At 34.1% G+C, this 26,305-nt stretch overlaps 1 long non-coding RNA gene across 2 annotated transcripts in view; it reads left to right on the forward strand.

Moving 5' to 3' along the window:
• The window catches only part of LOC105477903 (uncharacterized), a 185,569-nt gene that overhangs the window by 133,208 nt on the left and 26,056 nt on the right, over positions 1–26,305 (forward strand). For both annotated transcript variants that reach the window (XR_011625378.1, XR_011625379.1), the window contains exons 7-8: positions 4,243–4,267; positions 6,901–7,047. This is a non-coding gene — a long non-coding RNA (uncharacterized lncRNA). The remainder of the gene's footprint in view (positions 1–4,242; positions 4,268–6,900; positions 7,048–26,305) is intronic.

The following is a 26,305-nucleotide window of genomic DNA, read 5'->3' on the forward strand; positions in this document are numbered from 1 at the left end:
TGGCAAATGCTTTCCAGAAGACTTTCAATTGACTTTGCTCAGATCTAGCAGAGGAATCACTGTTTATGTCAGCTATAGCCTTATGAAAAGTATTTCTTAAATAATGAGACCTGAGAGTCAAAATTACTCTTTGGTCAATGGGCTGCAGAATGGATATTCTACATTAATCTCTTTGTACATCTCCATCAGAGCTTTTGGGTGTTTAGGTGTATTGTCAATGAGCAGCGATATTCAGAAAGAAACCTTCGCTTTTGAGCACTAGGTCTTCAGTGGGTCTAAAGCATTCAGTAAACCAAGCTGTAAACAGACGTACTGTCATGTAGTCTTCATTGTTCTGCTTACGGAACACCCACAGGGCAGATTGAGCATAATTCTTAAGAGAGCTAGGATTTTTAAAATGGTAAATGGCTTGGGCACAGTGTCTCACACCTGTAATCCCAGCACTTTGGGAAGCCAAGGTGGGTGGATCATGAGGTTAGGAGTTCAAGACCAGCCTGTCCAAGATGGTGAAACGCTGTCTCTACTAAAAATACAAAAATTAGCCTGGCGTGGTGGCAAATGCCTATAATCCCAGCTATTCCAGAGGCTGAGGCAGAGAATTGTTTGAACCCGGGAGGGAGAGATTGCAGTAGGCTAAGATAGCGCCACTGCACTCCAGCCCAGGGAACCGAGAGAGACTCCATCTCAAAAAAATTGAATGAGCATTGGCTTCAGCTTAAAGTCACCAGCTGCATTAGTCCCAAAGAAAAGGGTCATCCTGTCCTTTGAAGCTTTGAAGCTAAGCATTGACTTATCCTCTCTAGCTAGAAAAGTCCTAGATGCCATCTTCTTCCAATATAAGGCTGTTTCATCTACACTGAAAATTGGTTGTTTAGCATAGCAACCTTCATCAGTGATTTTAGCTAGATCTTCTGGATAACTTGCTGCAGCTTCTACATTAGTACTTGCTGATTCCCCTTGCACTTCAGCGTAATGGAGATGGCCTCTTTCCATAAACTATGAATCAACCGCTGCTATTTTCCAACTTCTTCTCTGCATCTTTCTTACCTTTCTCAATCTTCATAGAATTAATGAGAGTTAGAGCCTTACTTTGGGTTAGCATTTGGCTTAAGAAAATATTGTGGCTGATTTGATCTTCTATTCAACCACTAAAACTTTCTTCATGTCAGCAAAAAGGTTGTTTTTCTTGTTTGTTTGTTTGTTTGTTTTGCTTTCTTATTAGCCATATGTTCATTGTAACAGCACATTTGTTTTCTTTCAAGAAGTTTTTCTTTCAATTCACCAGTTGGCTGATTGGCAGAAGAGGCCCAGTTTTCAGCCTTTTTTGGCTTTCAACATTCCTTCCTCACTAAGATTCGTCATTTCTAGATTTTGATTTAAAGTGAGAGATGTGAGACATTTTCTTTCACTTGAATTCTTAGAGGCTGTCTTAGAATTATTATCTGGCCTGATTTCAATATTGTTGTCTCAGGGAATAGAGTGGCCCGAGAGGAAGAGAGATGGGGGAATGGCTGTTTGGTGGAGCAGCCAGAACACACATGACATTAAGCGATTGATTTACGTTCGCCATGTTATATGGGCATAATTAATGACTCCCTAAAACAATTACAATAGTGACATTAAAGATACTTGATCACAGATCACCGTAACAAATACAAAAATAATGAGAAAGTTTGAAGTATCATGAGAATTACCAATATGTGACACAGAGACATGAATTATTTGTGAGCTCATGCTGTTGGAAAAGTGGCACTGGTAGACATGCTTGAAATGAGGTTGCTGGAAAACTTCAATATGTAAAAAAAGGCAATATCTTCAAAACACAATAAAGCAAAGGTCAATAAGAAAATGAGGTGTGCCTTTAGTTTCTTGAGTATTCCTTCTGACCTTCCCTAATACAGAAATTTAAGAAATCCTTGCAGATGATGGGGTATGACTCTCCAATGATTGTTGCCCTGGAGAAACATTAATTTAAAAATCTACCCATGCATTAATATACCTTCGTAAGAGCTAAACAAGAAAAATAAAATAAAATAAAATAAAAAACCCTGGCAATAGTTCACAGTATGTGGTTGTAGCACAGTAATAAGAAAATACACATTAAAGAGGGTAGGTTGGTCAGTTTTATATTACCCACATTTCCCCTACCCCAAGCCCAGTCAGCACACCATGAAGAGAGATACTGTCTGCTTGTGGGAAAGAGAGGAAAGTGAATATGAGATTTTGCTTTGGATCCAAACAATAAGCAAACCAGAGTAAAACTCAGCACTGGGCAGACCCCCCTCCATTCCCCCATATTCCAGGGATGTACCGAAAAACTGTCTCTACACTTATTCCAGCAGCAGACATCACCACACAGTCCCAGGCTTCAAGGTTGTATGACAAACTCGATCTCTCGCCTGCACCACTGGCAGGTTGACTACAGGAGTCCCTGGCTTTTACAGCCCTTAGCAATAGGCAGACCTGAGTGGTCTTGAGCTTCTGACACACCCTCACATCACATCTGCCACAGAGCATTCCCAGGCAAAGCCAGTCTATAACTGGAATATTGCTTTGGTCAAGCCAGTCTATAACTGGAATATTGCTTTGGTCAAGTTGCTCTACTGAAGACAAATAAGCAGAAATTGCTTAAATTTCAGAGGGTTGGATTTAGGGTTAAACATAACTACAAACTTATCAAAGAGGCTGTCATTCTGTGGGATTTTTAAAATAGAAAATACACATTGTCTTCCCTGATAAAATGGAATAGAATATGCCTAATACCATGTCCTACATGACGTCGTTTCATCCTACTCTTTCACCTTTCACTTAACACCGTCTCACTGAACCATTCTCTTTCCCAATTCCATCTCATTTGCTATTGTTTAGGTTGCCCTGGTTTAATTCATTCATACCTTTTAATGAGTCAGTATTCCATTTGTCTGGAAGAGAATCAGGATCGACATTGTTCAATTCTTTTCATTCCATATGTTTATCTTTATTAGCTAAACCCACTGGAAAAAAAAAAGATGATGTTTGTGACCTTTTCAGTTTGGGTTAGGTGATTTTCTTAGGTTTTACAGCAGGGCATTTGCAGCTTCCTGTGTCATTGATTTTTCTTTTTTTTCTTTTTTTAATTTTTAGAACAATTTTAGTTTAGTGAAAACTTGTGAAGATAGTTCAAAGAGGTCTCATATACCCACACTAAGTTTCCCCTATTGTTAACATCTTACATTAGTATGATACATTTATTGTAATTAATGAACCAATATTGACACAATATTATTAACTGAAGTCCATACTAATTTCAGATTTCCTTAGTTTTTTTCTTAATGTCCTTTGTTGTTTCATGATTCCAGCCAGAATACTACATTAAGTTTACTCATCATTTCTTCTTGGGAGAACCGTTGGCTGTAACTGTTTCTTAAAATTTCATTGTTTTTGATGACCTTGCATTTTGGAGTAGTGTTGGCCAGGTATTTTGTAGCATGTCCTTTAACTGGAGTTTCTCTCATGTTTTTCTTAAAATTAAACTAAATGGTATTTTTTGGGAGGAAGATAACAGAGTAAAGTGTCATTTACATCACATAAAATCAAGGATATATATCATCAACATGACATCATGGTTAGTATTAACTTCTATCATGTGGCTGAAGAAGTACAGATCAGATTTCTTCTACAATATACTTTTTTTTATACCCATTTCCACACTGTGTTCTTTGGAAGGAAGTCACTATGCAGTTAAGGAGTAGAGAGTTATGACCCAACCGCTTGAGGGATGTGGTAGGCACAATAAAGATTCCCATAGAGTGTAATTGTATTTCCTAATTCCCAAAATCTCTGAATAAGTCATTTAACATTGCAAGAGAAATTAAAGTTCAAATGGAATTCAGATTGCTAATCAGCTGACCCCAAAAGAGTGAGGATATCTTCATTTTTTCAGCTGGGATCAATTTATTACAAAGACCCTTAAAAGTGAAGGAGAATCAGGCAGAAAAAATGTGACTATGGAAGAATAGTCATTGAGATTTAATGTTGCCTACTTTGATGATGCCAAAAGGGGCCATGAGCCACGATCATGTGGACCTCTTCTAGAAGCTGGCAAAGGCATAGGAAAGAACTCATCGCTAAAACTCCCCAAAAGAAATGTAGCCCTGTCCACATCTGGATTTTCCCTAGTGAGACCTGTGTTGAACTTCCAACCTGCAGAACTGTAAAAAGCTAGAGTACTTAAATAAATTAATTTTTTCTTTTTTTTTACAGGAGAGAATTGTCTCTTCTCCTCCAGGTACGCAATTGATCCATTCTGTCACTTATATTAGTGTGGACTTATAAATATTTATTTTATATATTAGGTTATAATTTTATAGTATTTAATTTATTTGGCAAATTGTTCCAACTATGATCATTAGGAACTCTTTCGTTTGGCTCCTGTGTCTCTTTGACATACCCCCATTAGTGTATGTGTCTCTGTGTTTAGCACTTTCTTACTTTCTTACTTCATGCATTACAAGATGATGTGGGCTCGTCAGGTATATTTCTTGCCTGAGTTCTAGAATAGGCTATCAGTCATTTCTACAAGGAACCTCAGTTTCTTCCATTGTAGAATAGTATTAGAAATAAGGATCTGGGAGGCAGATGGACTTGTTGCTTCTGGGTAGTCCTTGCTGCTATAGTTTCCTCACCTAACAAAGCAAAGATAAATATGTGTGTATATTAACCTGTATATATACATATATTAGTATCTATAAATGCTTTTCTATATAAGCTTTTATATCAATATTAAGGTGAGCATGGGTTTGTACTGATGTCTTCAACTTAAATATATTTACACATTGATCTTTTAACCAACTCCCCTTACTTGCAGCCTCCCACTCCTACAGTGAGAAGGGGCTCCTACTATCCAGCATCCATTTATTTAACTGTTCCAGTATACACATATAGTGGTAGTAGAATTGCTAACTTATGCTCTTATCAAAAATAAATTTACCAACTAAAGCACAGTGCTTATGTGAATATCAAAACAGAATATAATATTATATATATAATGTAATATATATATACTGGCTTAATATGTTAATAATTTCTGACTCAAGGAGGGAAATGTCCTTTATGTGGTTCCTTCCCAGTGTCCTGTAGAACTAGACTTTTTAAAAAACAACGAAATAAAACAAAATACAAATAACAGCTTCAACCACAATTTACTTATATTTAAATATAAGAGAATTAACAGAAAAATTAGAGAACTGCTTTCTTGACCAAGCAATTTGCAAAGATGTAATATTTGATTGTAAAAATACCACAAAAGGATACCGTAAATTAATGTCCTTAGGTGAATATTAGAAACGGCATAGGTTGCTAAAATTAAAATAATCAAGATAACACAGACAAGCTCCTCAAAGTCTAAGTTGATCAATGGAAATGCATTTTCATTAAAGAAAAAAAAAGGGATATTGAAGTTCCCAAAGATTTTTTTTTTAACCACATGATTACAAAATGTTTTGAAATCAGGTGATTAGAACATAAACCCCTATGAAAGAAAGTACAGTGAGTCAAGTCAGAATAGAGAAGATTATTATTATTATTTTAAATCATTTTTTAAATGACATATTCAAATTAGCAGTCTCTAGTAGTTATTAGTTGTTCTTTTTTAAAAAATAAATTGACTGGTATCATATAGCTTTTAGGTCTTACTTTTGATAATTCTGTGAGTATGGTTAAGGTTTCTAAAATTGAATGTGGGCAAAGAGAAAATATAGGCACGTTTACTAAGTTTGGTAACCAAAAACTAAGTTCAATTAATCAATGGATATATCTGAGCTGCAAAGCTCTAAGCAAAAGGCATCATAATCATATGTGTAGAAATAGGAAATGCAAGGTAATTGAGTTGTCATGATGAAGTGAAGCAGGAGGTAAGATGGTGAGGAAACATCAGAATTAATCTTGGTTAGAGTTTAATGTTGGTTAGGTAAAGAGATGGATGCTGTGTTTGAAGCTAAATGAAAAGCCAGTAATGTGGCATGGGTATTGAAAAGTTTTACCCAACTATATGCCTTCATTCTTTCCAATATATACCTAAAGGAGTTTATTTACTTTTTGTTGTTTTGAAATTATTTTCTGTTTTTTTAAAATAATGCCTAAAAAGAATCTAATTGAGCAATCATATCCAAAACTTTGAAAATGTTCTATTTAAAACAATTTATTCAATAATTCCCTTACTTTTCTTGCTTGTAAAATTCCAGTATCATACCGAACAACAAACTGCTCATATATGTCTCCCAGATGGAAGGTTGAGACAAATTATTATTTAATGGCAGTATAACAGTGCTTTAGCTTTTCTCACTGACTTCATTAACTGTGGTGAGTCAGTAAACAGTTTTTTTAAATCATTGCTTTTTTTGTTTGAGACATACTATGTCTTTCTGATTTCTGTTAATAAAATGCAAATGAAGGCAGCTAGAGAGTATAGAGTGATGCTGTTGGAAAATGTTTACTTTCAAACATTAAGATCACTCACTATATTTCTAAACTAATCATATTCCTTAAATGTAGTAGATGCATTAAGCACATTTTAAATATTTATTTGAATGTTACTGTTATGAGTTGAATTGTGTTCCCTCAAATATTCATATATTGAAATCCTATGCCCTAATGCTTCAGAATGTAACCTTGTTTGGAAACAGAGTTGTTTCAGATGTAATTAGTCAAGTTACAATGAGGCGACACTAGAGAAGGGTGGCCTCTAACACAATATGATAGTCACATGGTATCCTTAATGAAAAGTAAATTAAGAGATTAATTTACTAAATTCAAAACTCAACTAAATTAAAAGCTAGTATTTGTCTACTACTAAGAAAATTTGTTATTTTTGCCACCAAAATCCTACCATACACAGCTCTTTTAATTCTGACTTTCTTCTAGTGGATGTATATCAGATGCAGTTAGCTATGTGTCTGGATCCAGAACTGGACTGGCATTTTAGATGGAGTCAAGCATAGCATGGTGTTTCAGTGATTGGTACATCAACAAGTATGGGATCCAAGCAGAGACACTGAAATGGCATAAAAGGTTTGCAGAGACTGTTGGAAAACATGTACTTTGTTAGCTTGTTTGTTTGTTTACATCGAGAAGGCGAATGAGGGTGCTGTTAGCATGAAACTGATTTTAGCCACCACATTTATCATAGGTATAAAGTCAATGCAGTGAAACTTAGAACAAAGAAATTATGGGATCACAATTTTGATGATCTCATTTGAGGTTCTGAACTAAATCATGCCTTGAAAATTTTTGTCCTGAGTTGATTAATTTATTTCATTACTACATGCACGTTTGAATGGACTTTATCATTTGCAAGGAAATCAAAAGGTTTACCTTATACCAGTATATATCTTGCAAATTTTTATTTACATAATAGTCAACTCTTGAGAAAGATAAATGAGATAGAAATATCTCTGTCAAGACTGAACCAAAAGAAACGAGAAAGGAGAGAGGAAGGAACAGTGGGAAGAAGGAAAAAAAGAGAGATGCAGTGCTATTACACAAATAAAATAGAGAATGCTAAATTAGTTCTTAAATTTTATTTTGTTTTTCTACATCAATATCCGAAACTCAGATTAGTTGGGTAGTTTTCACTTGTGTGCAAATTTTGGTTTCAGATTGATTTTATATTGATGTTTGATTAAAAAAAAAAAGGTTAAAGCTTTTTCATTGCATGAAACAATTTTAAGTATATATATCATTACTGCTTGCATCACAATTTGAATTATAAACTTACAAAATAGGATTATTTTTTACAATTTTATTATTTATCTGGTATTTTTGTCTTTAATATTTGAGGGTGGCTCGATTTTCCTTTTTTGTTTGTTTGTTTGTTTTTGTTTCCTTTTTCATGTTTTCTAAATGTAGATATATTTTTTCAACCTTAGAATTGTATTAGTCTGGTTTCTCCAAAGAAACAGACCTAAGGGAGTGAGACAGAGTGAGAGCAAGAACGAAAATGACAGAGAGAGAGAGAAAGAAAGAGAGAGAGAGAGAGAGGAAAAAAGAAAAAGAGATTTATAAGGAATTGGCTAACATGATTACGGAGCTTGAGAGGTCTCATTTAGCAAGCTGGAGACCCAGGAGAAGTGAGTTCAATCCATTTTTGGAGCCAGTAAGTTTTCTGTACAAATATAATATCATGGTTGGGATTGGGATGGGGCAAAGTATCTCACAATTGGTCTTTCAAGGGCAAGTGCTGAGACTTATCTCGTTATAGCATATTTGCTCCATAACTCAGTTTGTAGCATTATTTACCTAATTCTAATTAGAACCTGTTTCTCTAGTTCTTAATTAATGTATAAGTGAAAGCAGGAGCCATGAAATCTTAATAGTTGTTCTCAGGCTTGCCTATACATAGAAATAACATTGGGTGGCTTTTAAAAATATGTATGCTTGGGCTCCATCTGCAAGATGCTGGTTTAAATGGTCTGGGCTAAGTCCCGGGCACTGGTACTCTAAGCACTCAGAATGATTCAACATGCTTCCAAGGTTGAGAATCATTATTAGGTGGAAGCTTATGCAATGAGTGAACATCAAGGGCCTTCTAACAACTTTCTTTTGGTGTATTTTGATGTTTTCCTTGAATTATCATTGACAATTGGGAAGTTAAATCAGGTAAAGGGTACTTATGCCTACATACATTTTATTTTGTGTTTTATTAAGCTACATAGCAACAGGTTTAAAACATGTAGGAAGGTGTAATTTAGGGACACCTAAGGATTGATCTACTCAGAGAGTTTCTCGCCATTTATCCTGCCTTATGGCCTGCATTGTTTATACTATTTCTAACCTTGCATATCAGCACAATGTTTCTTAGCAGGGATGCTAGTGTATGTGTTTGGACACCTTTCTGTTATGAAGGATCTTATCCACAATTGCAGGGTGTTTGTTATCTGTGGTTCCTTCCTCCCCCCCCCCCCCACAGGTCATCACAAGTGTCCAAAAATTTGAGGCTTGTGAAGGACCTTTGTATAAAAACAAATACATAATGTGAAATGAGAATATTGTCACTGCAAGTTATGAAAATAAAGCAGTAGAAAAATGGTTCAAATGTGTAGGGCAATCTTCAAAAACATTAAATTCAGCAGAAATGGAGTAAGTCTGGATTCAATATTACTTCACAATTTTCTGTACTGTAAAGTTGCCAGAATTGGCCTGGCACAGTGGCTCACACCTGTAATCCCAGCACTTTGGGAGGCTGAGGTGGGCAGATCATGAGGTCAGGAATTCAAGACTAATTTGCCAACATGGTGAAACCCTGTCTCCACTAAAATTACAAAAATTAGCAGGGCATTGGTGGTGCGTGCCTGTAATCTTAGCTACTCAGGAGGCTGAAGCAGGAGAATTGCTTGAACCCGCGAGGCAGAGGTTGCAGTGAACCGAGATTGTGCCACTGCATTCCAGTCTGGGAGAAAGAGCAAGACTCTGTCTCAGGAAGAAACAAACAAACAAACAAAAATTTACCAGAATTCTTTCTTCACCAAAAAATTGCATGTTCATATTTTATTTCCCAATCCTTATTTTTCCACTTTTTACCTTGAAAACCAAATCAGTTTACTGAAATGGAAATAATTAATATATAATCATCTTTAGAAAAATAATCTATTTATAGTACTATAAATTTTTGTAGATTTTTGAATCATAAACTTGGAAAAAATTAATAAGGAGATTACATGTTATGTCAATAGGATAAATACATTGTATTAAATAGCAGAGTTTTCTTAAGCATTATTTCTGCTACAATTAGAATAGCAAGAATAACAGTAACAGTTTTATTTGATCATATCCTAAACTATTTAAATTATCAGTGCAAAATAAACCATCCCAAAACACACTGGCTTAATGTAACAACTGTTTTATTATCTGTCATGATTCTCGGGCTGACTAGGTCAAGTTGTTGGTTCTTTTGCTCCATAAGTTATTAGCTGGAACTGTAGTCATCTGGGAGCTCAAAGACTCACTTGCAAAGCTGGTAGTTGGTGCTGGCTAGCAGGCAGGCCTGCATGTGACTGTACCATGTAGCCTGAACTTCTCAAAACACAAGGGCTGGGTTCCAAGAGGCAGTGTCTCAAGTGTGTGCATTCAAAGACAAAAAAAAAAAAAAAAAGAAAGTCACTAGTCTTCTTAAAAGCTAGACCCAGAACAGGCACATTATCATTTGAAACATAGTCTATTGGTTCAGAAGGCACCAATAGACATCTATTTGCCATCTGAGGCAAATAGAAGAAAAATGAACTCCAACTCTGTGAGGGAAGAGTGATCAAGAATCTGAAACAATACTTTGCAGTTACTTTCTGATTATAAATAAATTGCAACAGTCCCACATTCCAAATACTCCAGCTTCCCACAAAGCTTCATCCTATTACTGAATCAAGATCATAGTCCAAGACCTCACCACTTTAATTATGTCCAGGTATGGATGAAGCTCATGAGATATGGCTCTTCTACATCTGAAGATCTGACAACTAAAGAGACAAGGCCTATATCCTTTAACATACCCGACACGCAGAGGTGAAACAGGGACAAGAGAAACATAGAGGATGTGTTCAATCAAGAAGAGGGAAATTGAGAGTAACAGTCCAGTCACTGGTTCATAGAAATTCTGAAATACAGCCAGACCCATCTTGCATTTCCTTGATGATATCTTAAACCACCAACCTAAGGGTTGTTCTCCGTGGGTCCTTATTCTGTTTTCCAGCCTCTCACCTTTGCCCTGTGAGTCATCCTTCTTCTTCCATATGCAATGTTCAGGTTTACAAAAAAGTTACTTCCAGATCCATCTTCTGGCCCATAGAAATTTCAGAACACAAAAGCTTTTTAAGATTTAAAACTTTTATCACTCAGTTCAAGTTGATGGGTTTCTTATGCATCAAAGTACTATCCATTTCTTTAGATAAAAATCACATCCAAAAAGCTACTAGGTTGGTGCATAAGGAATTGCGATTTTTGCCATTAAAAGTAATAGGCCCCTAACTCAATATGAGCAGTGTTATAAGAAGATGGTCATATGAAGACACAGATACACAAAGAAAATGCCACATGACGCCAGACGATTGGAGCGATGCATCTACAAGACAAGGAACACAAATGTCAGCAAACCACAAGAAGCTAGAAGAGTCAAGGAAGGGCTCCTCTACAGGTTTCAAAGTGAACGAGTCCTGCTAACACCTGATTTTAAATTTCTAATCTCAAGAACTGAGACAATAGATTTCTGTTTATAGTACTTTGTAGTAACATCCCTAAGAAACTAATACATGTATCAATATTAAGTATGGTTTTCTGAATCTTCTAGTCTTGTCCCTTGAGCTACTGGCTATCTCCCCATAGATAACACACTGGTTTTAGTAAGAATAGCCTTATACTATTTTTTACATACATTTGGGTAAGTTCTCCAACCTCTTTTTTCTTCAAGAGAGAGTTATGGGCTGGGCACAGTGGTTCATGCCTATAATCCCAACACTTTGGGAGGCTGAGGCAGGCAGATAACTTGAGATCAGGAGTTCAAGACCAGCCTGGCCAACATGGCGAAACCCCGTCTCTACTAAAAATACAAAAATTAGCAGGGCATGTTGACACGTGCTTGTAATCCCAGCTACTCGGGAGGCTGAGGCAGGAGAATAGCTTGAACCCAGGAGATGAGGAGGTTGCAGTGAGCCGAGATCGGGCCACTTCACTCCAGCCTAGGTGACAGAGTGAGACTCTGTCTCAAGAAAAAAAAAAAAAAAGAGTTATGGTTATTTCTGGTCCTTGAATTTTAGAATCAGCTTGTCAAAGCCACACAAATAAGTCTATTGAGATTTTGATTTAAATTGCATTGGCTCCATAGAAAACTTGGGGGAGAATCAATAACTACATAATTGTACGTCTTCCATACTAAGAAAATAAATTATACTCTCTATAATTTGTAGCTTCTTTAATGTTTCTCTGTATTAATTTTTTTCTCAGTTGTGACTTTTGTTAAATTTATTTCTATGTACTTTAGAAAGGTGATGACTAATTTTAATAAATATTTTCTATTTTTATGATTGACTTGTTTTGATTATAACAATGTAGTTGCTTTTTATATTTTGGTCTTATTTCTTGAAAAATTGTTATTGCATATTTTAAGCTAAATTTTTTTCTGCTGATACATGTTGTATTTTCTGTAACAGTTAATGACAGTTTATTTTTTCCTAATCTACTTTTTTCTTCTTTTTCTTTTCTTGATGGGCTGGCTAAAACATCTAGTACATTGTTTAATAGATGTGGTATGGATCAGCAACTTTTCTTTATTTCTTATCTTAAAGAGAAAGTTTTCAATGTATCTACCATAACTCTCAGCAAACTCTCGCAAAGACAGAAAACCAAACACCGCATGTTCTCACTCATAGGTGGGAATTTTAACAATGAGAACACTTGGACACAGGAAGAGGACCATCATACACCGGGGCTGTTGTGAGGTGAGGGAAGGGGGAAGGGATAAAATTAGGAGATATACCAAATGTAAATGACTGGTTAATGGGTGCAGCACACCAAAATGGCGCATGAATACATATGTAACAAACCTGCACGTTGTGCTTATGTACCCTAGAACTTAAAGTGTGTGTGTATATATATATATATATATATATATATATATATATATATATATCCTGACATTAACAGTAACATGGATGAACCTGGAGGACATTCTGTTAAATAAAATAAGTCAATCATAGAAAGACAAATAATACATGATCTCACTAATATGTAAAATCTAAAAACTGCTAAACTCATAGAAGCAGAAAGAAGAATAATGATTACCAGGGATGGGAGGAGGGGGAAGGATTGGCAAGATGTTGGTCAAAGGATGCAAAATTGCATTTAGACAGCAAGAATAAATCTAAGTTACCTATTTTGTAATATGATGACTATAGTTCATAACAATGTATTGTATACTTAAAAATTGGTAAGACAGTAGATCTTAAGTGTTCTCTCCACAGATGAATGATAAATATGTGAGTCAATGCATATGTTAATTGGTGTAATTTAGCCATTCAAAAATGTATACATGTTTCAAACCATCATGTTGTACACCATTAATATAAACAATAGTTATTTAATTTCAAAAAATTAATAAATAATAAAGCAAAACAAAGCAATTTGGTTAAGGATTTTGAAGACACTCTTTTTCAGGTTAAGTGAATTTCCTTCTGTCTCTGGTTTGTTAGTTTTATTGTAAATAAATGTAGCTTTTTTTTTTTGTTTTTGCATTTTCCTTTTTTCCAATTTTTTCTTCTTAAAGTTATAAAAGTAGCATGTTACTGTTTCCTGAAAGTGCTTTAAACTAATAGTTCTCAAATATTGTAAGCTTCATTATTTTGTATTCTTTACATTATTGTGATTATTTCAATATCTGAAGTCTTATGGGATATATTTACACAGTTTTTTTTGTTTATTCATTTGTTTTCTTTGTTTCTTATTCTCGGTTTTTCTTTTGTGTTTGGTTATTTCTGATTGTGAACTGAGAATTTTTCTTGAAGAATTATTTGCAGTCTTGAGCTATTTGAGACCTAAAATGAAGGTTTATCCTCTGGAAATAGTTTGCATTTGCTTCTTTCTGGCATCTGGGTACATTGCTAGTCTAGAAACACTCTCAACTTAAAAAAGAAATGGCTTTCATGTTTGCCTTTTTTTGTTGTTGTTTTGGTACCACCTAGAAAATGTTAACTGGGGATTTATGTGACTTACTTTGGTCAATAGAATGTAAGCAAAAGTGACATATTATTTTTGAGCAAAAGCTTTTAGAACAAGATTATATTTTCCCATACATTATTTTTCCTGTTACAATAACCAGCAATGTTTCATACTGACCCTGCTTCATTATCTGGGTTCCAGTGGGGAAAAACTGGACTCGAGCAACACTGGGTCTAAAACGTCCATGTAGTATGAGTAAGGGATACGTATCTGTTGATGCAAGCCACAGGCTGTTTGAATTCATTTGGTAGTATCACATAATCTAGCCTATCTTGGCTGCTACAGGCTGTGACTAAGGTCAGTAGGGAGGTACATTTGGGATGAGTGTTGTGACTCTCTTTGATGAGAGCTAACAGCCTCCTGCTATGATTCAGAATGTTTTTGTCTAATTATGGTTGTCTGTGAGAAGATTGCGTTTCGAGTCATGATGCTGTGTCATGTAAGGGGGTTTCCAGGGCATGATTCATGATGTCTAGGAGACCTGTAATGGTGTTCACAGGAAGGCTACAGTGACTTTTACAGCTTGGAGAGCTGCTTACCAAGGTTTGGCTCAAAAAGTCTTTTGAAACTTCTCCTTGCATGATTTAAGGCAGAGGAATAAGGCGCAGAAAAAGTTAATTATTTTGCTGTGAAACAAAACGACATACATAATCATATTTTCTAACTTTTCACCTGTCTCCCTAAAGCTGATAATCATCCATGAAGAATAATGCTTAAACTGTGAAACATTAATTTTTTCTCATGTAAGCACCCCATTCCCTAACATAATGCTCTTTCAATCCCCAACTTAAATGAAAGTCTGTGAGAAACATCACTTCACAAACATAAGCTTAAAATATACACATAAACATATTTTATACTCAAGACATAAAGGGTCTTTCTGGTTTTCTGCTGTTTGATTTTTATTTCTATATCTTGCTTTACATCTATAAAAGTGGGAAAAAATCTGTCAATATGGAGAATATGTATTTTCTTCTTTTGTCAGTGTCATGGCCTACCCTTGATAAAAGGTACACAATACCTAGAATCTGAAGGACTATGCCAGTCTGTGATCTCAATTCAGGTCAGTGTCAGGGGAGCTTTATCCAGATGGGTTCTTTGAATTCCAACAAGAGGCCTGGCCCCCAGCCAGTACAAGTCTTTGGAGCTGCAATATTAAGCATTGTCACCAGCTGCAGAAGCATGATGACTGTTTGTAGAAGCTGTCAACTGTCACCCATTTCCAAGATCACTTCCCATCCTTGAGTTTGTTAGTAAAAAAATAAAACCCTAGGTTTATCCATTAAATATAAGTGAAATTGAATAACTGGTTTCACTGTTAAAATGAAAATATCTGCTCCGTGACCAGTATTAGAAAAAAGAAAGATTATCTGAATAATGAGTGTTGAATTCACATGTGTGAAAATATCTCACTGTTCCTTTGAATTTAATCTGTGTTGTTGGGGTAATTATTCTAAAACACAGTAAAATGCAAGAAACAACTTCAGAGGAGAAGGTTTTTTGTTAACAGTTGCACATCTTATAAAATGTAGAAAAGTTATAACTTCCTGTTTTATTTAAGAACCTAAGTAGGTACCACAATAGAGGATGAAAGGAAGAAAATCTGAACAGAAATGAATGGACTATTTAGACCTAGAATTTTAAATATAGTTCTTCAATTTATTGCTTGAAATTATATAGTTTTCTTAGTTCTTCATTTTAATTAAAGAGAAAAACAAGTCAAATAATCTCAAGGTTTATTGAGTATCATTTTACTAAGTACTTTATAATCGTGTTGGTGTAGAGATTCTGTGATCAGATTGCTTACCTAATGTAATCATCACATATGATTTGGAGAAAAAATGTTGACCTCTCTTATACACTATAAGGAGTGAGGGGCTATGAAAATTACAGAAATAAGAATGAGAAAAAGAAAAGAAATTTTTCACATTTTTCCATTTTGTTATTAAGAACAACTATTTCTATAGATACTTTATTATTGTTTCTATAAATGAAAATACTTTAAAAACTATTTATTTTGAAATGAAGAGTTGCATGAGGAAAATCTAAGTATATCTAATTTTTGGTTCACATGTAAACAAATTAACTGCTTCTGCATTTGCATGATAATATTATTCACCAGCTTTAGGATGAGATAAATGTAAAACAAAGTAGTTGGACTTAACTCTCTTCAGTATTGTTAATAACATAAAGAAGTACAGGTTTTTTCAGATCTATTTAAAATTATATAGCCTTTGATTATCTGGAGCTTATTAATCTACGTTGGGTTTGTTACTAAAGTTCACAGAGTGTAAATCAAATTATTGAGTCAGTTACATAGAAAGAAAAGTCTAAGATAAAGGCCCTTGCAAAGAGAAACTATATTGTTTGTAAATGTAAAAGTACTAATTTAGATGGCACATGGCAACCACTGGGTAACTGTCTAAGCAATTGTAAGAAAATTAGACGATCTGTCTTATTTTTAATCTAGCTCCACCAACTAACCCTATTTTAGATGGTGTTAACACCAGTAGCTGGTGCACCTGCCAAGTGTGGAGATGAATTAATGCTAGTAGCTGTTACATCTGTCAAAACGGCAACCAACATTCCATTTGCTATTACCTTTAACTTCACCAATCTGAACTGCTGCCACTCTCCAGATTGCTGCAGCTTTCCTGGAAAATTTACCACTCTATTTGTCTTCTCAGAAGGCTGGAGCACAATTGGTGGTGGAAAGGAGCATTAGTAGGAACACTTTAAGGCTCTAGCTGTAGAAGTGGACTGTTGATGTAAAAATAATCAAGGTTTGGAGTCTGTATTTGAATTCAACTTCTGCTTCTACACTTTTAACAAACTGTGCATTTCGATGTATGTTGAACTATTGGTACCTCAGTTTCCTCTCTACAATGAGAGAATGCAGTGAAAAAACACACCTCAGTGTTTTCATGAAGGTAGAAAGGAATATGTATATAAAAGTCCCTAATTTGACAGGCACAACCAGTAAGCTCTTTGACAGCTTCTTCCGTGGTACTAACTCTCTAGTATGCCCAGTGTATTAGTCTCTTCTCACATTGCTTACTTTTATGGCAAAAACTGCAATTACTTTTGCACCAATATAACATAAAGGACTACATGTATTAGTCTGTCTTCACACTGCTATAAGGACATACCTGAGACTGATTAATTTATAAAAGAAAGAGGTTTAATGGACTTACAGTTTTCACATGGCTGGGGAGGCCTCACAATCCTGGTGGAAGGTGAAAGAGGAACAAAGGCACATCTTACATGGTGGAAGGCGAGGGAGCGTGTGCAGAGGAACTTCCATTTATAAAACCATCAGATCTCATGAGACTTATTCACTGTCACAGGAACAGCATGGGAAAAACCAGCACCATGATTCAATTACCTCCCACTGGGTGCCTCCCATGATACATAGGGACCATGAAAGCTACAATTCAAGGTGAGATTTGGTTGGGGATACAGCATAAGTATATCACTGAGTAATTTATGAGGAACAAGATTTAATTGGCGTATCGTTCCACAAGCTGTACCGGAAGCACAGCTGTGGAGGCCTCAGGAAACTTACAATCATGGCAGAAGCTGGAGGGGAAGCTGGCATATCACACAGGGCTAAAGCAGGAGGAAAAGAAAGCAAAGAGGGCAGTGCTACACACTTTTAAACAACCAGATCCTGTGAGGAATCGCAAGACACCACTAGGAGGATGGTGTTAAACCATCAGAAACCATCCCTATGATCCAGTTACCCACCAGGCTCTACCTCCAACACTCAGGATCACAATTGAACATGAGATTTGGGTGGGGACACAGAGCCAAACCATATTGCTCTACTATTGACTTGGAACAATATCAACTGATGATTGATTTTTTTATAAAATACATTTCTATGATATATTGTAAGTTCACAAACAAAATATAAAGTAATTTATTTTTTCTTTCTGGGAAGGAAGTTTGACAGGAGAATGTAAAAAAGGTTAAAAAACTTGCAAGAGATCACAGAACAGATTGCAAAATGGATGAGAAAAAATAGTGGTTGCTTTTTAAAGAAAATTGTCAAATATTCATTTTTAAGTTATTTGTTTTTGTCTTTATTATATAGCAATTTAGTATAAAGTTTAATACACAATGCAATATTTGCTATTAATATGTGTTTTTATGCATGTGCATGTATTTAGAAAAGAATGAAAAGGACTGCATTTCACATCTGTGTTCATGCAGTAAGAAACAGTGACAACATGTGTGGAATGATAAGATTCCGTTAAACAGAAATAATTCAGAGAAAAGAGGCCCTTGGGACCAGAGGTCACTAAGAAAAAATAAATCATAGAACTCTTGAGGGGCTACTGGAAATTCATAATCTGTAGATAAGGGAAAGGTTGAAGTAACCTTATTTGACATTGGAATTATTATAGCTGTGCCTAAAGTAAGGGTTAACAGACGTGACTATCACTGAATCACTTAATGAGCTTTTTTCTAAGTAAAGATTCCAGACTTCAGTGTTCAAAGAGTTTTTTATTTTAGTAGCTTACAAGTGGAACCTGAGGAGATAGATAAATATTATATGTATGTAATATTATAGAGAGATTATATATATAATATATATATAATTACTACCTTTTCAATGACCTACCTTTTCAATGACCTACCTTTTCAATGACCCTGTAAATCTGTAATTGTTCCCAAATTAAAAGTTTTTTAAAAAATGACAGAGAATTTAACTTTTGGGGGAGCTGATATTAAAATTTAGAAAACAGTCATACATTGCTTATCAATGGAGCTATGTTCTGAGAAATGCATCATTAGGCGATTTTGTAGTCATGGGAACATCATAGAGTGTACTAACACAAACCTAGATGTCATAGCCTACCACACATCTAGCCTATATGGTATATCCTATTGCTCCTAGGTTACAAACCTGTATAGCATGTTTCTGTACTGAATACTATAGGCAATTATAACATGATGATAAATATGTGTGCATCTAAACATATCTAAACAGAAAAAGGAAGAGTAAAAATATATTATAATTATATGGGATCACTGTCATATATGCTGCTCATTGTTGAATGCAATGTTATTATGTGGCACATAACTAGACTTATTTAAGAATGTAGGTAACATCACATGTTAGAACTTTCCAAACAGTGTTATATATTTTATCTTATTCAGCCATCACCAGATTCATAGAAGATTGTATTAGTTAACTAATGCTCCTGACATAACAAATATCAAAGATGGGATGACTTAGACAACAGAAATTTATTTTCTCACAGCTCTGGACACTATTAGCCAAGATCTAGGCTGTTGGCAATGATGGTTTCATTCTGAGGCCTCTCTCTTTGGCTTGTAATTGGCCATATTTTCCATTTATCTACATCTGATGTTTCCTCTGTTGTCTCTTTCCTCTGCTGTCTGTCTTCGTCTCCTCTTCTTATAACGACATCAATTATGTTGGATTAGGGCCCACAACAGTGGTCTCATTTAACCTTAATTACCTCTTTTAAAGGCCCTAAATTTGATTACAGTCACATTTTGTGGGACTAGTAGTGTTTTATTTTATTGATTGATTGATTGATTGATTGAGATGGGGTCTCGCTCTGCCACCGGGCTGGAGTGCAGTGGCGTGATCTCAGCTCACTGCAACCTCCACCTCCCAGGTTCAAGTAATCTCCTGCCTCAGCCTCCTGAGTAGCTGGGACTACAGGTGCACAACACCACACTCAGCTAATGTTTGTATTTTCAGTAGAGATGGTGTTTCACCATGTTGGCCAGGATGGTCTCGATCTCTTGACCCCATGATCTGCCAACCTCAGCCTCCCAAAGTGCTGGGATTACAAGCGTAAGCCACCACACCCAGGGTAGTAAGTATTTAAAAAATCTCAAGTAGATAAGTGAAAAGATAAGCATGTCAATTATCAATGTTTAAGAAACATGTAGAAGATATAAATATATGCATTAGATTTCTATTTCCCTGTATGATGGAGTAATGTGTTTCACTCATACATTTTGTGTGGACAGAATTCAGCCTATCACAGAGAGTAAGAAAAAAAAAGATTAAGTTACTAGCTCAATATTAAATTGCTACCCAATTGATGGAAAAGACATAAATCAAATATGCTTTTGTCCATACTGAAAGCCTGTCCATACTGAATAGACAGAAATATGCAGTTCTGTCTAATCATTTTAAGAAACTTATTGGTAAAACACAACGACAGTTGTCTTTTAATTTGTCTTAAAATATTTATACAGTCCCAGAATATGTTCTAGTTGCATATCATTCAAACATCAAACAAATACATACATAATATTTTTCCTTGAGAGACTTGGTCTAGTTGGAAGCACAGACATATACATAAACAATTGTTGTATACAATAAGTGCTGTGATAGACATATTAATAAGGTGCCAAGTAGAAAAGAGAGAAAAGTTGCCAACTCAATTTGAGAAATTGGATGGAAGCTAGATATGAAAAGAGTCAAGAATTTTTTTTTAAGAGATTGATTTTTGAGCACTGTAGGAAATAAGAATTCATTCATCAAGCAAATTGGAGTGAGTTGTGTAGGAAGGATAGCATAATTCTCATTGTACATTACATGTGAAAAGTTAGAAACCTGATTGATCATGATGGAATTCATTCACTGTGTTTGAAATGAAGTGCTAAAATAGGATGTTGCTAAGAGGTGATTTTAAAAGGTCAAGCAGGGTAGTTAGATACTGAGAGTCCTATATATTCTACTATGGATTTTAATTTTATTATAAAAGTAATGCATTTCAAAGATGGATTTTAAGCAGGGGAGAAAAATAAGATGTTTATTTTTAAAATGTGATTGCAAAGCTACATGGAGAATTTTTGAAGGAAAATAAATTGATGACAAATAACAATTTAAAAGAATATTGCAATGATATTCTAGATATGATTTAAAAAACCTCAATATGCTAGGTGAAAAGGAAAGCATATCAATCATCAATGTTTAAGAAATATGTAGAAGAGATACATGTATGCATTAGACTTCTAGTTCCACTATGATGGAGTAATGTGTCTCAATCAAAACCTCCTACTACACAGACAAAAGATACTTTAAGAAAGAAGTATTACTGATGATTAAGTGACCATTTTATAATTATAACATGGTAATTCAACACAAAATTATAAATATTCAGTATTTATTTGAAATATGTGTATAGCAAAAATAAACAGAATTAAAAATAAGGAATAAAAACTACTTAAAATTTGAAAACAGTAAGCCTTAAAAAGATTCGTACAATTCAGGAAACCAAATTGAACTAAGTGATATAATACACTGAACTCAACAACTGTAGAATACTGATTCTTTTTAAGTGCACAAAAACAAACCATATGCTGACTCATAAAACTAGCCTCAATAAATTCTCACTAAATTGAATTATAAAAGTTTGTTCTCTAACCATTATTCATTTAAAAATAAATTTCATATTACATTTGTGACTTTACAATGTGTCTAAGTAGAAGGAAGAAAGTTCCGGTTGCCAATATAAGAGTGGAAATCAGTATCAGTGAAATAAAGCGTATGCAGAATAAAGAAACTAAGAAATTCAAGAGAGCAAAAACTTCATTGAAAGAATTCATAAATTTCACAAATCTCTCAACAAACTCATAAAGCAAATAGAACTAACAAATTGCCAATATTAGAAGTTAAAGAAGGTTATAAATCCTTCATATGCTTAAAATCAGATATTATAAAAATTTTTATGACAATATATTTTATAGCATTGATGAAGAAATTTTTGGAAAAGAACAAAATTAGTAAAACTGACATAAGAAGAAATAGAAGATCTAAAAAGTCTTAAATCTGTCAAATAAATTGTATCTTGAATACAAACCACACCACAAAATCTTCCTGCCTGATCAGATTACTTCTCTGCTGAATTTTTCCCAATATTAAAGTAAATAATGATAGCAAATTTACATTTTTTTCAGAAAATTGAAGGAGAGTGAAAATATTTAACTCATTTTATGAAGTCAACATAATCTTGTATGTAAACCTGAAAAAGGCAGTGTAAGCAAGAAAAATTAAAGACAATATCTTTGTAAACAACATGAGAATTCCAAAATAGCATATTACAAAATTGAATTCAGTTATCTACAAAAAGATGTATCACACAAAATGAGATTCATTTTATTAAATAAAACATATATAACTTTTGAAAATTCATCATTGTAATTAAACACATTAATGAAAAAGGGGAAAAGCCGTATATCATTTTTCATGTAACTGAAGAATTTGAGATCATTAAAATCCTCTTAGTAATTAAAATAAAAACAAAACCCACTTAACAATCTTGAAATAGAAAGGGACTTACTTAATCTGACAGTTTAAAAAAAATTAAAAAGGAACTAGCACTATGCTTTGTGGTAAAATATTGAAATATATAAAAGCGTTTCCCACTGGTGTCAAGAATGTAAATATTGTTTACTATTCTTTTTCTACTGAACATTTTCCTAAAGTCAAGTTAAAAAAAAAAAAAATGAAATGTTAAAAGTTTGGAACCAAAGTATAAAAACTGTATTCAAGGATATCAGGATTTTCATATGCAGAAAAATTCAAAGAATCTATAAACATGCTTTGAGAATTAATAAGTATTGACAAGTAAACAAATATAAAAAGATCTTTTGATATAACATAAAGTAATAATATAATTTCCATATACCACCAAAAATAATTCAAATTAAACAGAAATGAACACTTGCAATAGCACAGATTACATCAAATTTCTTAGAATAAACCTAATGAAAGAAATGTAAGCACTCTATTAATATACCACTGAACACAGCAATGAAAATATTAAAGAATGTCTAAATAAATAAAGAGAAACAATATGTTAATGATTGGAGAACTCTATTCTCTTCAGCTTGATCAATATATTCAATGCAATCCAAATAAAATATTCTACTAGCATTTACTTGTGAAAATTCAGAAGATAATTTACACTTATATGGAAATTGAAAAACTAGAGAGGAGACAAGATTATAAACTTTAAGAATTGAGTTGGAAGACTTACATTCCCAGTGTTAGAAATACACCCTAATTTATATGATATGACTACTGGCTCATCAATACACACATAAAACATTGGAGTAGAGTCTAGAGATTATAATTTTATGTAACTTATTAATTGACTTATAAAAATGATGCATCTGAATTCAGTGGTCAATGATGGTCTTATTAAAAAATAATTGTGGGTAAATTGAATATCATATTTTATAAAAACATCTTGACCCTTACCTTACATAACACACAAAATGGACAATGGGTAAATTGACATCGACATATGCATGATAAAACAATTAAGATTGAATCTAAGCAATAAGTAGAAAACTATTATTGTAACTGAGGTACGCAAATGTTTTTTAAACAAGTAAATGGCAACAAAAATTATAAAAGAGAAGAGAAAAATTTGACTTTCTTAAATTTATAAATTTCAGTTCATTTAAAGATACAGGGGATAGGCACAGTAGTTCATGCCTGTAATCCCAGCACTTTGTGAGGCCAATATAGAAAGATTGCTTGAGTTCAGGAGTTCAGGACCAACTTAGGCGATAGAGTGTGACCCCCATCTAGACACACACACACACACACGATACAAAATGAAAGTATAAAAACGCAAACCACAGAGACACAGAAATTATTTGCATTATATATTCACAAATAATTTGTATCTAAAATATAGAAAAAACTACAAAGCATTAAAGGTGAAAGCAAATGTTTAATTTAAAAAATACTCTGATAGGAAATGCATCATAAAGATAACTTATGAAAGCCTCATTAATTATCAAGGAAAAGCAAATAAAAGCATATATGATATCACTAATCATCACCAGAATGGATACAATAATTTTTGAAAAACGTAAAAACTTATAACACTAAGTATTTCTTAGTGTATGAGTTGACTGAAATTGTCATACTTTTCTGAAGAGAATATACACTGGTACAAGTTTGGAAAACTCTTTGTTATATCACTAAAGCTGAGCGTGAACATACCCCGTAATCAGCAATTCCACTCAAGTGTATTCTCAACAGAAACCTATTCACATGTTCACCAAAAGGCACATATTAAAATGTTCATAGCAGTACCATTCAAAAGAACCAAAACCTGGGAAATAATCAAATGTACATCAATAGTACAATAAAAAATTAGTTGTGGCATATGCATTTAACTAAATAATATAAAGCCAATGAGAATTAACAAGCCATCTTTGCACACAATATAGATGAATATCAGAAAATAAATTAGATGCAAAGTAGAATATACTTTATGAATAAATTTATATAAATTTCAAATTAGATAAAGCAGTGTATTATTAAATAAATCAGAATAGTGGTTACCTCTGAGTGATTGTTTCACAGATATCCTTACATTATAAAAATTTCTACAACTTCATACTTAGGAATTTTGCATGTTTCTGTAGTTTTTATGTCAGTTAAAAACTGTATGCAGTATCTGAAAATTAACATATAATGAATGAGGCCAGATGAAGCCCTTTTGTCATTTAGTAGCTTTGGGGATGGTAATCAAGAAGAGAGGAAAGGAAGACTTTTATTTTGAGGATGGACTAAGGGAAAGATAAATGTATTTAATTTTTTATTTTAAGGGAAATGTGTAATAGGAGAGGGTTATACTTCTCTATATCAAGAATTTCCATATAGTTTGATTTCCTTCTTAGCAACTCACTAAGAGAAAGGAATTACTAGTCTAATTGATCAAAGCTCAGGATATTCATTGAGCCATATTTCACTAGTGAATTTAGTAACAGAGTACTATTAAAAAGCTGTTAGGCAGGGCATGGTGACCCACACCTGTAATCCCAGCACTTTGGGAGGCTGAGATGGGAGGATCACTTGAGCTCAAGAGTTCAAGACCAACCTGGGCAACATAGGAAAACCCTATCTCTATTTAAAAGAATTTAAACAAACAAACCAAAAGCCCTTAATAATGTGTGGCTTCTCCTCCCTTACAATTCCTGCTCCTGTGCCATGTGTTAAGGAGTACTAGGCAGGACCTGACAACTTGAGGTTACAATTGATCACGTGGTACCTGCTTTTCATCAACTTCTCTGTGCCTTCAATGGTGGGTTAATATTAGACATTACCAGTAGTCAAATGAAATCTGATTTTTCTCAATAGTCAATGTCCTCAACTGAAGATCCACTTCCTAGCCACCCTTACAACTTGTGGTAGCCCCTTGTGATAAATGATTGAATGCTAAATATATTTTGAAACAACATTCAACAAGATTTCTAACAGATATGAAGAGAAAAGTCATGAAAGATAACAGGGGTGTTGAAACAGAATGATGTCTGATGTTGTCAACAACAGTGATGAAGAAGAAAATGGTAGAGTACATTTTGAGAGAAGATTGGTTATTCCTTTACAATATGTTAAACTTGAGGTTTTTATTACATAGTCAGGTGACAGTGTTTAGTAGATAGTCAGATACATGAGTCTGGAGTTCAGGAGAGAGGATTGAGATCTGAGTAATTACACCATTAACAGATGAAGGAGATGAAGATCCAGCAAAGGAGATTAATAATAAGTGAGCAATGAAATACAGAAAAAAAAAATCCATGCAATATAGCATCTTAGAGATCAATTATGTACAATGCTTTTGATTGGTAAAATATAGTGAGGACAGAAATTTGTCATGGGAGTTAGCAAAGTAGAGGCCATTGGTGATATTTTAAAGAGAAATTCCAATGGAATGGTAAAACTAAATGCCCGACAAAAGTGAGTTTAAGAAAAAATACAAGATAAAGAATTTGTATATTAGTCCCAGCTACTTTTTTGAAGAACTTTCATGCAAAGAGAAAAACGAGTAGGAAATTTGTTGTTCTTGTTGTTGTCATTCTTGTGTAATGTATTTCATATAGGATAATTAATAGCATACCTATAAACTAATGGGATGAATCCAGTAGACAAGGAAAGTTTGATGAGTATGTTAAGAAAGTATTGTCCTTAAGTCGGTGAGAATATAATACGTGAAAGAAGATAACTTTAGATAGAAACATAAATACTTCATTTATGGAAACAGACATCTATGTGTATAAATGCTTGTAGCTAAGAGGTAGATTCTGTAAAAGTTCTCTTTTGATTGCTTTCCTAATTCTCCTTCATGAAATAGAGAACAATTTTCTGCTGAGAGGCAGGATGGAGAGTGAAGCATCAGAGGTCTGAGGACAGAGCAGAAGGTGTGGGATCATCATCTGTGTGGAAAGCATTTTAGGACATTAGTACGTGAGGAAAGTACAGTATGAATGACAGTCAGGTGTCAGGAAACTCACTTGAGGTTTGTACTCGTAAATATGACTCAAGGCCAGTCAGTCTGGCTGTGCGCTTTCTCCAGCCCCATTTAGCTGAATGCATGCAGAAAACTGGTAGATGGAATTGAATTTAAATAGGGTTGGGCTCTTTTAAGGTAAGTGAGATAGAACAAAAGAAGTATAAAGAATATTTGCATTGACCTTGGATTTTGAGATAGGAAAGAAGGATAGAGGGAAAATTAACAGGGTGAGGGAACTGTGAAAGGTGATTGAATCGATG

The sequence above is a fragment of the Macaca nemestrina genome, chromosome 7 (assembly GCF_043159975.1).
Source record: "Macaca nemestrina isolate mMacNem1 chromosome 7, mMacNem.hap1, whole genome shotgun sequence".
NCBI lineage: Eukaryota > Metazoa > Chordata > Mammalia > Primates > Cercopithecidae > Macaca > Macaca nemestrina.